The 13553-nt window shown below is 44.5% G+C and overlaps 1 long non-coding RNA gene across 1 annotated transcript; it reads left to right on the forward strand.

Annotated features, from left to right (window-relative positions):
* The first annotated feature begins 373 nt into the window (after positions 1-373).
* On the forward strand, positions 374-12990 carry LOC132452566 (uncharacterized). The gene is made up of 2 exons (XR_009524407.1): positions 374-1765; positions 12798-12990. It is a non-coding gene; the product is annotated as an uncharacterized LOC132452566 (long non-coding RNA).
* Positions 12991-13553: the final 563 nt, after the last annotated feature.

Here is a 13553-nt window from a genome sequence, read left to right on the forward strand (position 1 = left end):
TGGCGAGGCCATCCAACCACAGTGAGACATCCTCAAACTCTCTCCGGTCCAGCCTCGAGCCGATAATTATCAGCTCTGTCTTCCCAGTGTTAAGCTGTAGGAAGCTTTGTGACATCCAGCCCTTCACCGCAGCCAGACAGGACTCAACCCTCTGGATCTGGGCCGAGTCCCCTGAATCTACAGGAATGAAGAGCTGGGTGTCTTCCGCGTAGCAGTGGAAACTAATTCCGAAGCCTGTAGGGGGAAGCATGTAGTTTGCAAAAAGTAACGGACCAAGGACCGACCCTTGTGGTACGCCAAAGCGTAGTTTGCAGTGCTTTGATTCTGAACCCTCATGGAGCACAAATTGGGTTCTATCTGTGATGTACGATTTAAAGGGACTCTCACCTTTGTTGCATTTTTACACTTTTTTTGGATAAGGTTAAATTGGTATTAATAAGGTAATAACACTCTAATATGCAAGACAGACCCACCAGGAGTAAAAACAAACAATTATTTTACTCTCATAATATTTAGTGAAAACTTCAACCAATACAATTCTTCGGACCGAATTACCTTATTGGCCGACAGACCTGTCTGTTTGCTGCATGGATAGATAAGGTTTTCCGTCTGCTTCTTGTGGCGCATTCGGGCCCGCGTCATCAAGGCGCGTCCTCAACTAGAGGGTTTGTTTTGATTCCACGGCAGACAGTAGCGAGTAGCGACCGTAGCGACTGACGATGGCAGACCAAAGTGGTCCACGGCGTACTGAAACTGCACCATTCAGTCCGATTAGGGGACTCATCTCGGACTCGGACTCAGAGAGTTACCCTCCCCTGGAGCCTCAGGAAGACCTCCAGACTGTTGGCCACCAACTGCACCATTCAGTCCGACAAGGGGACCCGATTCGGCCTCAGAAGCCAAGTGGTCCCGCTCCCCTGGATGATTCTCAGGACCTCCAGACCGTTGGCAACCAACCGCACCACTCAGTCCGATTAGGGGACCCGTTTCGGACTCAGACGCGAAGTTGTCCCGCTACTCTGGAGCTCCAGGAAGACCTCCAGACCGTTGGCAACCAACCGCCACACTCAGTCCGATTACGGGACCCATTTCGGACTCAGACGCGACGTTGTCCCGCTACTCTGGAGCTCCAGGAAGACCTCCAGACCGTTGGCAACCAACCGCCACACTCAGTCCGATTACGGGACCCATTTCGGACTCAGACGCGACGTTGTCCCGCTACTCTGGAGCTCCAGGAAGACCTCCAGACCGTTGGCAACCAACCGCCACACTCAGTCCGATTACGGGACCCATTTCGGGCTCAGACGCGACGTTGTCCCGCTAATCTGGAGCTCCAGGATGGTAGATATTATGACCCCTGGGAGTCTAAACATAACCCATGGGAGTCTAAACATAACCCATGGGAGTCTAGAACTTTTGTACTGTAGCGACCCTGGGACAGTTAAATACTTTGTGTGTTATGTGTTACATTATATTTCGTTGTCCGTTATGCCAGTTGTTCTATGTGCATGTATTGTAATGTTCTTCTTGTCAATCAGCGTGGGGGCGAATCATTAGGTCAGCTGGGGGAGGGCCTTGGAAGAACAGGAGGGTGGGGGCCTGCACGCGAGTGAGACCGTGTTGGGGGTTGCTGGGGTAACCGGGGTTTGTTTTGTGTCGGTTTTCTGCCATTGGTTACAATGTTACGGGTTTCAGTGACCTGGTTTTGGTTCATTAAAACTACCTTCAACTACTAATGACTCGACATCATTATGTCACCGGCGAGGTCGTTACAGTACTCTTAGTAAAATAACGCTTAGTTGGTTGGGCCTTGGAGGAAGGCGGGATGATTTGAATGTGCCGTAATTCTGAAATGCAACAAAGGTGAGAGTCCCTTTAAGCCAACCAAGAGCCTTACCCCCGAAACCAACATAGTGCTCAAGACGGTGAAGAAAGGTGCTGTGGTCGATCGTGTCAAACGCAGCACTCAGGTCCAGCCGCACAAGCATTGAGCTTGTATTTTTATCCAAAGCAAGAAGGATGTCATTTACAACTCTTATGTAACCCTTGTCCCATGTAGTTAAATAATAAATCTAGAGTGGTTAATATAATAAGACTGGGCCTGGGCTCGTTGTAGGAAACTACAACTTTGATTCATATGTTACTGTTGGATAATTTTAATAAATGACCACCACAACTGTATTTTAAATGTAAAAGTATTCAATCACATATTTATTCAAGAAAATGAAATACTATTCGAATGTATTTTAGGAAAAGAAAACAAATAAACAAATAAAATAAATAAAATCAGATGCACGGGATTCTCCAATTTACAACAATGCAAACTCAATGTACCACACACAATCAAATTAACAAGACACTTTAAATGAGGTTAACCCGTTGCAGGCCTGTTAGTTGAAGCTTGTGTGCGGTGGGGCCTAAAAACTGTACTGGCCGCTTCACTCAGCGTTGAGCTCAAAATAAAAGCACGTGCAATGTGTAAATCAGTACTCACGAAATCCAGGGTGTAATTAGTAGGGGCAGAAAGGGATTGGGGGATGATATTCTCACGAAGATAATGGCAATGGCGGTGGCAATCCAAACACACACGTGGGCAATGGCGGTGGCGAAGTCACAAGGAAGAAAACACAGAAAACAGCAGGGCCATCTGCTGGAAACCCCTCTCTCTCCAACGTCCAGCTCCTTTTTGCAGGTCACAAAGAAGTTTAAATCAGGACCACGAGTAGTCGACCTCACGATAAAACTTAACTGCTTCCCACACTACGATGCCTCCTCTTAGCTCTCAGTCCGGTCAGGTTTCTTTCTCTTTTATATCCTGAATTCACAAATATTTTAGACTTGATCAACTTAAAGACCTTTATATTAATTTATCTTTTAACTGTAAATAGTTTTATTAAACGTATTATATTTATGCTTTTAACACGCACACATTTTAACCCATTTTATTATTATGAACTCTATTTATTTATGAACATTAAACACAGCATTTTATTATACTGTTAATTATTTTTTATGCTCTGTAACTTGTGGTTTTTGTACAGGGCTACACCCTCCCTCTTCTGAACGTGTAGATGTCCTCATCACACCTTTTGTCTCTCTTTAACTTGGAAGATTTTTGTACAGAGCTACACCCTCCCTCTTCTGAACGTGTAGATGTCCTCATCACACCTTTTGTCTCTCTTCAACTTGGAAGGGTGTTTTTTGTTCTCCTCCTCCATGTAGCTTTTGGATGTTTTGGACTTTTTCCTTGATTCGTTGTCTTGGTTTGGAGGGTTTAACTTGAGTTGGATGACCATGACATGGTGCATGATGGTAACTGGTTCACAAGATGGATAACCAGGTTTCTCATAAGTGAATCTCATAGATGGCTTTGGTTTTCTCAGGGATTTCCGGATTGTAGAAGACCTTTCACTTTCACTTCTAGCGCTTTTAGCAACTTTATCACGTCTGGCTCTGTTTAACAGAGGTGAGCTTGCTCCCTCTTCTGAATCTTGCAAATCTTCCGCAGATTCAGTATATGTCTCTTGGACATAAGAGTGTGACAGAGGAGGTGCAGCACCTTCAGGCGGTTCCTCATACTCTGTTTCTGTAAGTTGTTGATTTTCTGCAGCTTCACAGTTTTCCTCTTCAGAGTTTTCACTTTCTTCAGAACTCTGACTCTGTTCATCCTCCACAGGTTGATTTATCATGTTTAATTGTTTCCTGACCTCATCCACATCAAAATCTGGAGGATTGTGGACAGTTTCAAACTCTGAGCCTGAGGACTCTGTGTCACTTTCTTCAGACTTGGTTTTTAGATGTTTCCGGGTAAGTTGAGCTCTTGTTACAGGTCTCCGAGCAGAGTTTGTATCATCTGATTGGTTAGACAACCTAACCATGTACCCGATGGGCAACAGGTGGTCTCGATGAAGAGTTTTTACCACACCTGTACCATGCTCTGGTTTGACCTTGTAAACAGGCAGATTAGGCAACTTCTCCACCACAACATATGGTGTTGATTTCCATCGATCTTGGAGTTTATGCTTGCCTTTTAGACCCAAATTCTGAATGAGAATTCTGTCACCTTTCCCCAAAGGTGAATCTCTCACACGGTGGTCATAGCGAGCTTTGTTTTTCAGATGACTCTTTGTAGCAGCGTCAGATGCCAGTTGGTAGGCTTTTTGTAACTCTTTCCTCATCCTGGCGACGTACTGTTGGTAGGAGGTTTCACTTTCACCATTTGGCGAGATCCCAAAACAGATGTCAATGGGTAACCTGGCCTCCCTTCCAAACATGAGATGATAAGGGGAGTATCCTGTGGAATCATTCTTGGTGCAATTGTATGCATGTACCAGGTGGTTGATATGTTGACTCCAACTTTGTTTCTTTACAGTGTCCAGGGTACCAAGCATTGCTAAAAGTGTTCTATTGAACCTTTCTGGTTGTGCGTCCCCTTGTGGGTGATAGGGGGATGTTCTTGACTTCCGAACCCCAAGCATGGACAAGAGTTCTTCGATCAGGCGACTTTCAAAATCTCGTCCTTGATCCGAGTGTATCCGTGCAGGTAGGCCGTAGTGCACAAAATACTTCTCCCACAATACTTTTGCAACGGTGATAGCCTTTTGATCTTTTGTAGCAAATGCTTGTGCGTAACGTGTATAATGGTCTGTCACTACTAACACATTAGCAACACCTCTAGAGTCAGGCTCTATCTGCAAAAAGTCAATGCAGACTAAATCTAAAGGGCCATTACTTGTTATTTGATTCAAAGGCGAGGCATGCTGAGGGAGTGTCTTCCTGGAGATACATCTACCACAGGTTCGAATGTACTGCTCGACCTCAGCTGTCATTCGCGGCCAATAAAATCTGTCTTTGATCAGTTCGGTAGTGCGTTCCATTCCCATGTGTCCGCACTCATCATGTAGAGACCTTAACACCATTGGGCGGTATCTGGCTGGTAAGACAAGTTGTTTGATCTGTTTTCCGCATGTTTTTTCTTTTACTCTGTAGAGTAATCCATCCTTTAATTCCAACTTTCGGCTTTCGCGCAAGAGCAACACAGTCTCAGGTGAATCATTTTTTGAGCGTGTCAGCCCTTTATTCTTTTCCAGTGCCTTCTTTAATGGCCCAATTGTTGGGTCCATGTCTTGTGATGCCTGGATATCTTTCGGACTTAGCTGATCCAGCACGTTCATGCTAAGGTTCACTGGGAACACATAAGCTTCTGGTACAGCTGCAGCAGGAGCTCCCAACTGGTCCACCAATCTGTCGGGCACATCAGCCTCTCCACTGATGCAGGCTTGCTTGCAGAGGGCTTTGATGCCAGCAGGTGGGACACTAGTCCACTCTTTAGCCTCCTCTGGAGAGTATTGTCGAGACAACAAGTCAGCATCGATATTTTGCCTCCCAGGTCGATATTGGATGGTGAACTCGTAGGTGGCAAGGGCAGCGAGCCAACGATGTCCGACTGCACTGAGTTTGGCAGAGGTCAACACATATGTTAATGGGTTGTTGTCAGTTCTTACAGTAAACTTAGCTCCATACAAGTAATCGTGAAACTTGTCCACGACAGCCCATTTTAATGCCAGAAAGTCCAATTGATGGACTGGATAGTTGTGCTCTGAGTCTTTAAGCTTCCGACTGGCGAAAGCTACTGGTCTGAGGCCCTCAGGATATTCCTGGTTCAGGACAGCGCCTAGGCCATTCATACTGGCGTCCACATGTAAGATGTACGTCTTAGTGGGGTCAGCGAATGCTAACACTGGGGCATTGACCAAACAGTCACGGATACGCTCAAAAGCGACCTGGCAGGCCTGAGTCCACCGTTCTCCGAAAAGCTCTGATGGCTTGAAATAGACTTTGCTTGGGTCAACACTCTTTTTGAAATTGGGGTCTTTCCAAGTGGGGGCATAACCCTTGGTGAGCTCAGAAAGAGGACGGACAATGGCAGAGTAATTTGCAATGAACCTCCGATAGTAACTGCAAAATCCGAGGAAGGACTTCAGAGGTTTCAGGTGAGTGGGCTCTTTCCAATGCTTGACTACTTCCACTTTGTCTGGATCAGTAGCTATTCCATTAGCAGAAACGATGTGACCCACATACCTAACCTCAGGCTGGCAGAATTGACATTTGTCAATAGAAACCTTCAATCCGACCTCCTCTAGTCGATCCAGTACCTTGAAAAGACGTTGCTCATGCTCTTCAAGTGTCTTGCCGAAAATGATGATATCATCCAAGTACACGAGAGCTTCCAGAAGATGCATATCACCAACAGCTTTTTCCATTAAGCGCTGAAACGTTGCCGGCGCTCCTGTGATTCCTTGTGGCATGCGCTCAAATTGATAGAAACCAAGAGGGCAAATGAACGCTGTCTTCTCTTTGTCCTCCGGAGCCATCTCTATCTGGTAATAGCCACTGCGCAGATCTAGGACTGAGAACCATTGGCTGCCGGATAGAGAATCCAAGGCGTCGTCAATGCGTGGCATTGTGTACTGGTCTGGTGTGGTGCGGTTGTTGAGTGTTCTGTAGTCTATACAGATTCTTATACTCCCATTCTTTTTGCGAACTACAACGATCGGTGAGGCGTATGGGCTACGGGACTCTGTGATAATTCCAGCTGCCAGCAGTTGTTGTATGTGCCGCCGCACATCGTCTATGTCTGCAGGGGCTAGTCTCCTTGACCTTTCCCTGAAGGGTCTGGGGTCATGCAGGCGTATGTGGTGTTCAACACCCTTTGCACGACCAACCTCCCACTCATGCAGTGAGAAAACATTCCGCCTCTCAGCTAACTTCTGCTGAAGCTGACTCTTCCACTCTTTGGGAATGGGAGAGTCTCCGAAATTAAAGAGACTTGGGTCTATGGTTTCAGCTGTGAGGTCGGAAGGCCTGACTGGGGTAACTGTGTCCACAGCATACATCTCAGCAACAACGGTCCCAACTGGGATTGAAGTTGTCTTTTTGGACTCATTTTGAATGAGGACAGTGAAACTGTTGTTGTCTATGTTGGCGTCTGAGAGCACACCAGGCTGTACCAGCAAACTGTTGGGGAGCAACTGGTCAGTGGGTGCATCAATCAGTACAAGATCCTTGGACGGGGCACTCTGTCTTTCCACTTTGCACGTTGCATAGTACTTTGCACCTGGAGCAATGGAGAGTGAACCGGGTCCTTCCCACTTTATCTGTCCCAAGACTTCATTTTTTGTTGACTGCTCTTGTGCTTTAACCGGGGCATAAACAGACTGAATTCTCATTGAGTACACAGTGTTCTCGTCACCTTTTGTCTTTGCCAGTTCCCATAGGCGGCGGGACAGAGATGTGTTGGTTCCAACCACCACAGGGGTTTGTTGTTGGTTTCTTGGCTCAGGACAAATCAAGGCGAGCACTTCTACTCGTCCCGTCACACCAGTGATCTCTTCTGAAAACTCCATCTCAACAACAACATATCCTTTGTAAGGATACTCAGTGTCAGCAAGGCCCCAGAGTCCAAGGCCAGAGAGGGGTTTTATCGGGACATCAAGTAAGTGTTGGTTATACCAGCTTTCAAAGATGATAGTCACATTAGACCCACTGTCGATGAGAGCATCGCAGGCTACATCATTAATTTTGATGGTGTGAATAAATGATGGACCTACAAGACCTTCAGGTAAGTCAGTGTTGTTCTCTGGGACTTCAACCTTATTGGTTCTAGCTACACAGTGTTCTTCAGCTGCAGGCTGCGGGTTCTCTTTGTGGGAAAGAGGGGAAACACGCGCCAAGCGTATGAGCTTTCTGATGACTTTCTGAAGATTCTCAGGGGCAGTACATCTGGTGGCTATGTGGCCATTTTCCCCACACCGATAACAGAAAAACTCATCATTGTCTTGTCGGGGAGAGGAGACTCTGGAATGAGCGGGCTTGTAACCCGTAGCTGCTTTGTATCGGTGTGGCTGGGGTGTTTGTTCTGATGTGTAATTCACTGCCATTACACTCATTTTACTTTCTAGTGCTTTCACTTGTTTCTTTAGTGATTGCAGTTCACTCTGTGACTCATTTCTCTGTTTTTGTTTCTCTGTAAGACCGTTAAAGGACTCATCAGATGGTGGCTGAGGTTGTGGGTTGCTTCTCTGCTCTAACTGCGCTCTCAATTCTTGAATCCGAGCTTGCAGTTCACTCCTAGAGACTGATTCAGGTTCTTTCTCCTTTTCAGCTTGGACGGTGCGTACACGCTGAGGACGCAGGTGTGACACTTGGCTTTGTCTGGCTGACTGGCGACCTTCCTCTTCCATCACTTCTCTTAACAGGTTCAAGAATGTAGGGGGATTACTACTCCGCTCCCTAATTTTCAACTGTAACAACATGAGTTCAGAGGTGGACCCTCTAAGAAGCTGCTCTAAACGAGTGCTGTTGGCAGCGCTAACAGGTAAGCCACCTCCTTGTACTACTTTGACAAGAGATCTCTCTACTCTTCGTAGGAACTCAGACAGACGCTCACCAGGCTGTTGGTGGAGGGCTCTGAACGACAGATATAGTTCTTCTGAGGACTCTACTGTACCAAAAATGCTCTCTATAGCCTCTATGTACTCACGTGGGCTAGCATCAGGTTGAGTCATACGCACAGCTTGAATGATCTCAAAGGCGGGCCCTTTGAGACTTTCCAGTATCCGACGTCGTTTCTCTTTGTCCGAGCACTCAACTTCCTCTACTAAGAGTGTTGCTTGCTCCAACCAGTTGTCTAAGGTCTCTTCTCCAGTGGGAGTGGGACTGATCCCGGAGAATGTCCGCAGACGTCTGTATGGGTGACTGTCAGGTTGTTTGTTTGTTCTGCTCATAACATCACCAACTGCACGGATGATGTCTTCAGGGTTGCTTTTACTTTCTTTGGTGGGGGAACATAGACCTTGGATGTCCTCCAAGGTTCTCCCTTCACTCTGCAAAAAGGTAAGTAGCTTCTCTTCAAAGTTATCAAGCTGAGGCTCTGTGTAGCAGACAGTTTTCCAACTACTTCCTCCACTTATAGGCATTATCTCAGGTGGGATTTTAGAGGGGTCGACCATCAGCGATTGCTGTTGATGGTGAAACATTTTTCCCTTAACTCTAACTCTTCCCCAAGCTTTGATGGTCCCTGCTGTTTCTTCAATGTCTTCTCTTGAAACACCTTCAGGCACTCCATGTAACAGGAAGGCATGCTTTAAATCTATTGATTCTCCTTTGCACCAGTTAATTAGCTCACGTTGTGATGGACTGTTTGCTAGGACTGCCATTGTTGTACTTTACTTTAATTACTTCTAGTTACTGTTAGCACGTTACTTTAAATAAATGCTCTTAAAGTTGTGGGGTCATGTTACTTTTGCTTGTCTAATTCATTTTAGTTTTAATATTATCCCAGCGGGGCCTCCATTTATGTAACCCTTGTCCCATGTAGTTAAATAATAAATCTAGAGTGGTTAATACAATAAGACTGGGCCTGGGCTCGTTGTAGGAAACTACAACTTCCCACACTACGATGCCTCCTCTTAGCTCTCAGTCCGGTCAGGTTTCTTTCTCTTTTATATCCTGAATTCACAAATATTTTAGACTTGATAAACTTAAAGACCTTTACATTAATTTATCTTTTAACTGTAAATAGTTTTATTAAACGTATTATATTTATGCTTTTAACACGCACACATTTTAACCCATTTTATTATTATGAACTCTATTTATTTATGAACATTAAACACAGCATTTTATTATACTGTTAATTATTTTTTATGCTCTGTAACTTGTGGTTTTTGTACAGGGCTACACTTGTAACAGCAGTTTCAGTTGAGTGGAAATTCCTGAACCCCGACTGGAAAGGTCTGAAGAGATTGTTCATCGTCAGATAATCGACGATTTGCTTTGCTACAATCCTTTCCTGTGCCTTGGACAGGAAGTAAGGTTCGATATAGTCCGATAGTTCCTTACTAATTCAGCAACTGGGCCAGGCTTTTTGAGTAGCAGTTTTATCACCGTAGCTTTGAAATGGAGGGAACAATTCCTGTTGAAAGCGAGAGATTCATAAGCGAGAGGATTGCAGGCCCCACCGTGGGAAGAAGTTCTTTGAGAACCTTGGAAGGGAGAGGATCCAACACACAAGTTTATGGTTTCGATGCCTTTATCACCTTTTCAAGTTCCACCAGAGGAATTGCCTTGAACTCCAGGAGAGTTGCGTCAGAGTTCCCCATCCTGCCCCGCAGGATGTGTAGGACAAGCTGCACGGCAAGCATCAATTTCCTCTCTAATCGGTTGAATCTTATTCTCAAAGAAATCCATGAATTCACCTGCCACGATGGAGGAGCCTACGGTCTCAGCCTGTTACTTCTGTTAATTGTTGTTCAATAAAGTTTTCAATCAATTAATTGGGTGTGAAGGCTATCATGGCTCACACAGATCTTTGATGTGTTTAACGTCTTTTCCCTTTAAGTTGGCTAAAAAGATTGTCAGGACAATTTAATAATTCATATCCAATGTTCAATTGAGAGAAGGTGTGTATGTATTGATTTACAGAGGTGAGGAGACTGGGTGTAGCTCCCCACAAACTCAGTGGGTGCTGGAGACAAAACCAATTACTCTTACATCACACATATTTTTCACATTATATTAAATGTCACACTTTCCCATTTCTTTTTAACGCTTATTTTTGGATAATTTCAAAATGTCATTTTATGCATTCATTCAGCAAAGCATTAGCCAAAAGCAACAGAAGACTTTGCAACCTCTTAGTAATCTCTCTATTAAGCCCTTTTCATAAAAGTAGAAGTCCTATCTGATTGTATTTAATAGTGATAACCTCACCAATATGTCCCCTCTACTGACAGCTCGGCTCACCCTCTTTTTTTGGTATGCCTTTGGTGTCAGAGATCCACGTTTGTCTTGAATGAGCAACTTTAAATAGGTTTTCAGTCAGTCTGTGAGCAGTCAGTCACATAAAGCACCAAATTAAACATGTGCAAATGCATTATACATTAAGGGCCCTATTTTAACGGTCTGAAACGCAAGTGGGAAGCGCAAAGCGCAAGTAGCTTTGTCGGCGGTTCTACCGCGCTATCGCTATTTTACAGGCGGATAAATGACACTTGCGTCGCGGCGCGAGTGTCAAAAGGGTTGGTCTGAAGCAGCCTAGTTACCCGTAGGTGTGGTTTGGGCGTAACGTCCAACAAACCAATGAGAGTGCCAGCTCCCATCCCCTTTAAGAGCCATGAGCGCATTTGAATCGGACGAGTTGATATTTTGACAGCGCGTCTGCAGTCTCCGATGAGACAGATGCACATGAATTTCAAACTGCAAATGGCTCAGTTTATTGCCAAATAATATGGCCTAATTCACACATGGAATAAGGGGTTTTCTTCCACAACTTCAGAAATACTGAGTCCTCAAATAAATTTCGGCAAAGAAAACGTATATGATATAACATATGATATGCGGTAACTGTGGTTCTATTTAATGATATACGCAATACATTATAAACTGTTTCTTATCAGTATTGTATGCTATCCTAATATGCATGATGTGTCCCCGCGGTAATAGACATTGCCATTGATTGTATTATGCGTTACGTGTTTCGTTTGCGTGTGTTTAAACAGAGCACACACGCGCGCCCGCATTCATTCATTCTTTTTAACCTCTTAAGCCCCATTCGCCCACCGGTGGGCGATTTTGGTTTGTTGACGATATGTTTCCACTACGGAGCGACATAACCCGCTTCAACTTTCATCATTACAGACATTCTATACGTCGTTAGAAAGGGTAGAATCTCCACAATTTATTCATCCGGTTGTTTTTTCTATAAATCATGAGCACAAAACCATCAATCATTGATATTTACCAGCATGGTAAACCGTAAATGCCAAAAAACAGAGCGACTCCCTACCTTTGAAGCAATCTGAGAACCGTAATATGTGTCCATTCCTCAATTATTTATATTCCAATTGTCCGTGGGAATCCACTGATCAAAAGCATCCAAATGGTTTTTCATAAAATTATTCCAGCTTGTGAATATCGTCGTGTAAAGTCCATTTGTTTACCATCTCCAAACTTTGTTCGTCAACTAACATCCAGACGTTCGCACTCGTATCGATATTTTCTCTACCGCCAGTATGGAGTTGTTGGGTATGCTTGTTTTCATCACTTTGCTGGCTACAAAGTAAAAGTGTCCCCGTCTTTTTCTGTTCAGTTTTCACCCCGGTACAGCCCGTGAAGTAGATGGAGCGCTCCCAGTTCGAAGGGCCAATGGGCTTTGTTTACTTTGTTACGCGGCTTTAGTATAGGGACACCGTATTGGCTATTGATATATCAATCACTTGGGCTTCTAGCCAATGAGTTTACCTTTCCAACGCTGCCAGGCGTGTCCAGGTGTGATACGTATGAGCCGAGATATAAAGCTGCGTCAACACTGCGTCAAGCTAGCAATACAATCATTCTGTTTATGTACAGTGTCTCATCACATGACAATATCTCAATATGGCCATATCAAATGAATGTGTGAAAAAATTATGTTTTGAATCACGGAGAAAGGTTTTATAGTCACCAAAATGCTTCAGTAATGTTTCCAGTGTCACAGAAGTGAGTAAATGCATTTGGCACAATTTGGCCATTTGGAGACATTTTGGAGAGGTTTGTGCCGCCAGTGACAACACACCATAAAAACTCCATTAACTCCCAAAGGTTTAGGCCTAGAACTCCAAAATTTCTTCCAGGTGTAGTTGGCATGATGTAGAAGGTATTTGGCATATTGCCATATGCCTTACATAAAGCACATCCTAGTTATTGTAGTTCAATTATGACCTATTATTTTCGAAGACAAAAAAATAGCTTTAGAGCCATGTTTGAACTGATGTCATTTAGGTTTTGATACATGCCAAATAAACATATCTCCAGAAACTAGAGCTTGTCAGCTTTCAAATGAAGTATCATACATCCATCTAGGACTTAGGGTTACTGTGTTATAAGCTTTTCCATTTGGGTATGTGTATAGGCGAAAAAAAACAAAATACTGCCGGGGCTTAACAGGTTTCACTCGCGGTAAAACAATGTTTTTCACGATCAAATACTCATCAATCCTAAAAGTTATGGGCATGTAGGTGTCTCTGTCAAGAAATACGATGTCTCTGTCAAGAAAATATGTGTTTGCTGTACGGTGTTTGCAGATGCATTGATTTAAAAGTACAACTTATTACCGCTGCATCAGCTGTTCTTTCCCAAATAATTTACCAAGAATGTGCGGCTAGGTAGATGGGAGAGGCAAAGTGTATGCGCGAGGTGCACAAGCAATCCGTATGCATCGCATGCGCATGTATGCATGCGCCCTTAAAATAGCATCTGAACAACGCGCCACTGACTTTAAACCAGGTATTTCCTGGTCAGTAGCGCAATGGTATTCAGAAACGGCAAAATACCGTTTGCGCCAGAACACGCCTCCTCCTTCCGCCGAACCGCCCCTTGGGGCGCATGATCAATCCCTAATTTACCGGCGAGTGGCGGTGGTGGGAAAAGAACGCTCTGCGCCAGTTGTAAACTAGCAACGACACATGCGCCAGTGACTAAGTCACTTGCGCCGGATGCAAGATAGGGCCCTA

The sequence above is a fragment of the Gadus macrocephalus genome, chromosome 23, assembly GCF_031168955.1.
Source record: "Gadus macrocephalus chromosome 23, ASM3116895v1".
Classification (NCBI taxonomy): Eukaryota; Metazoa; Chordata; class Actinopteri; order Gadiformes; family Gadidae; genus Gadus; species Gadus macrocephalus.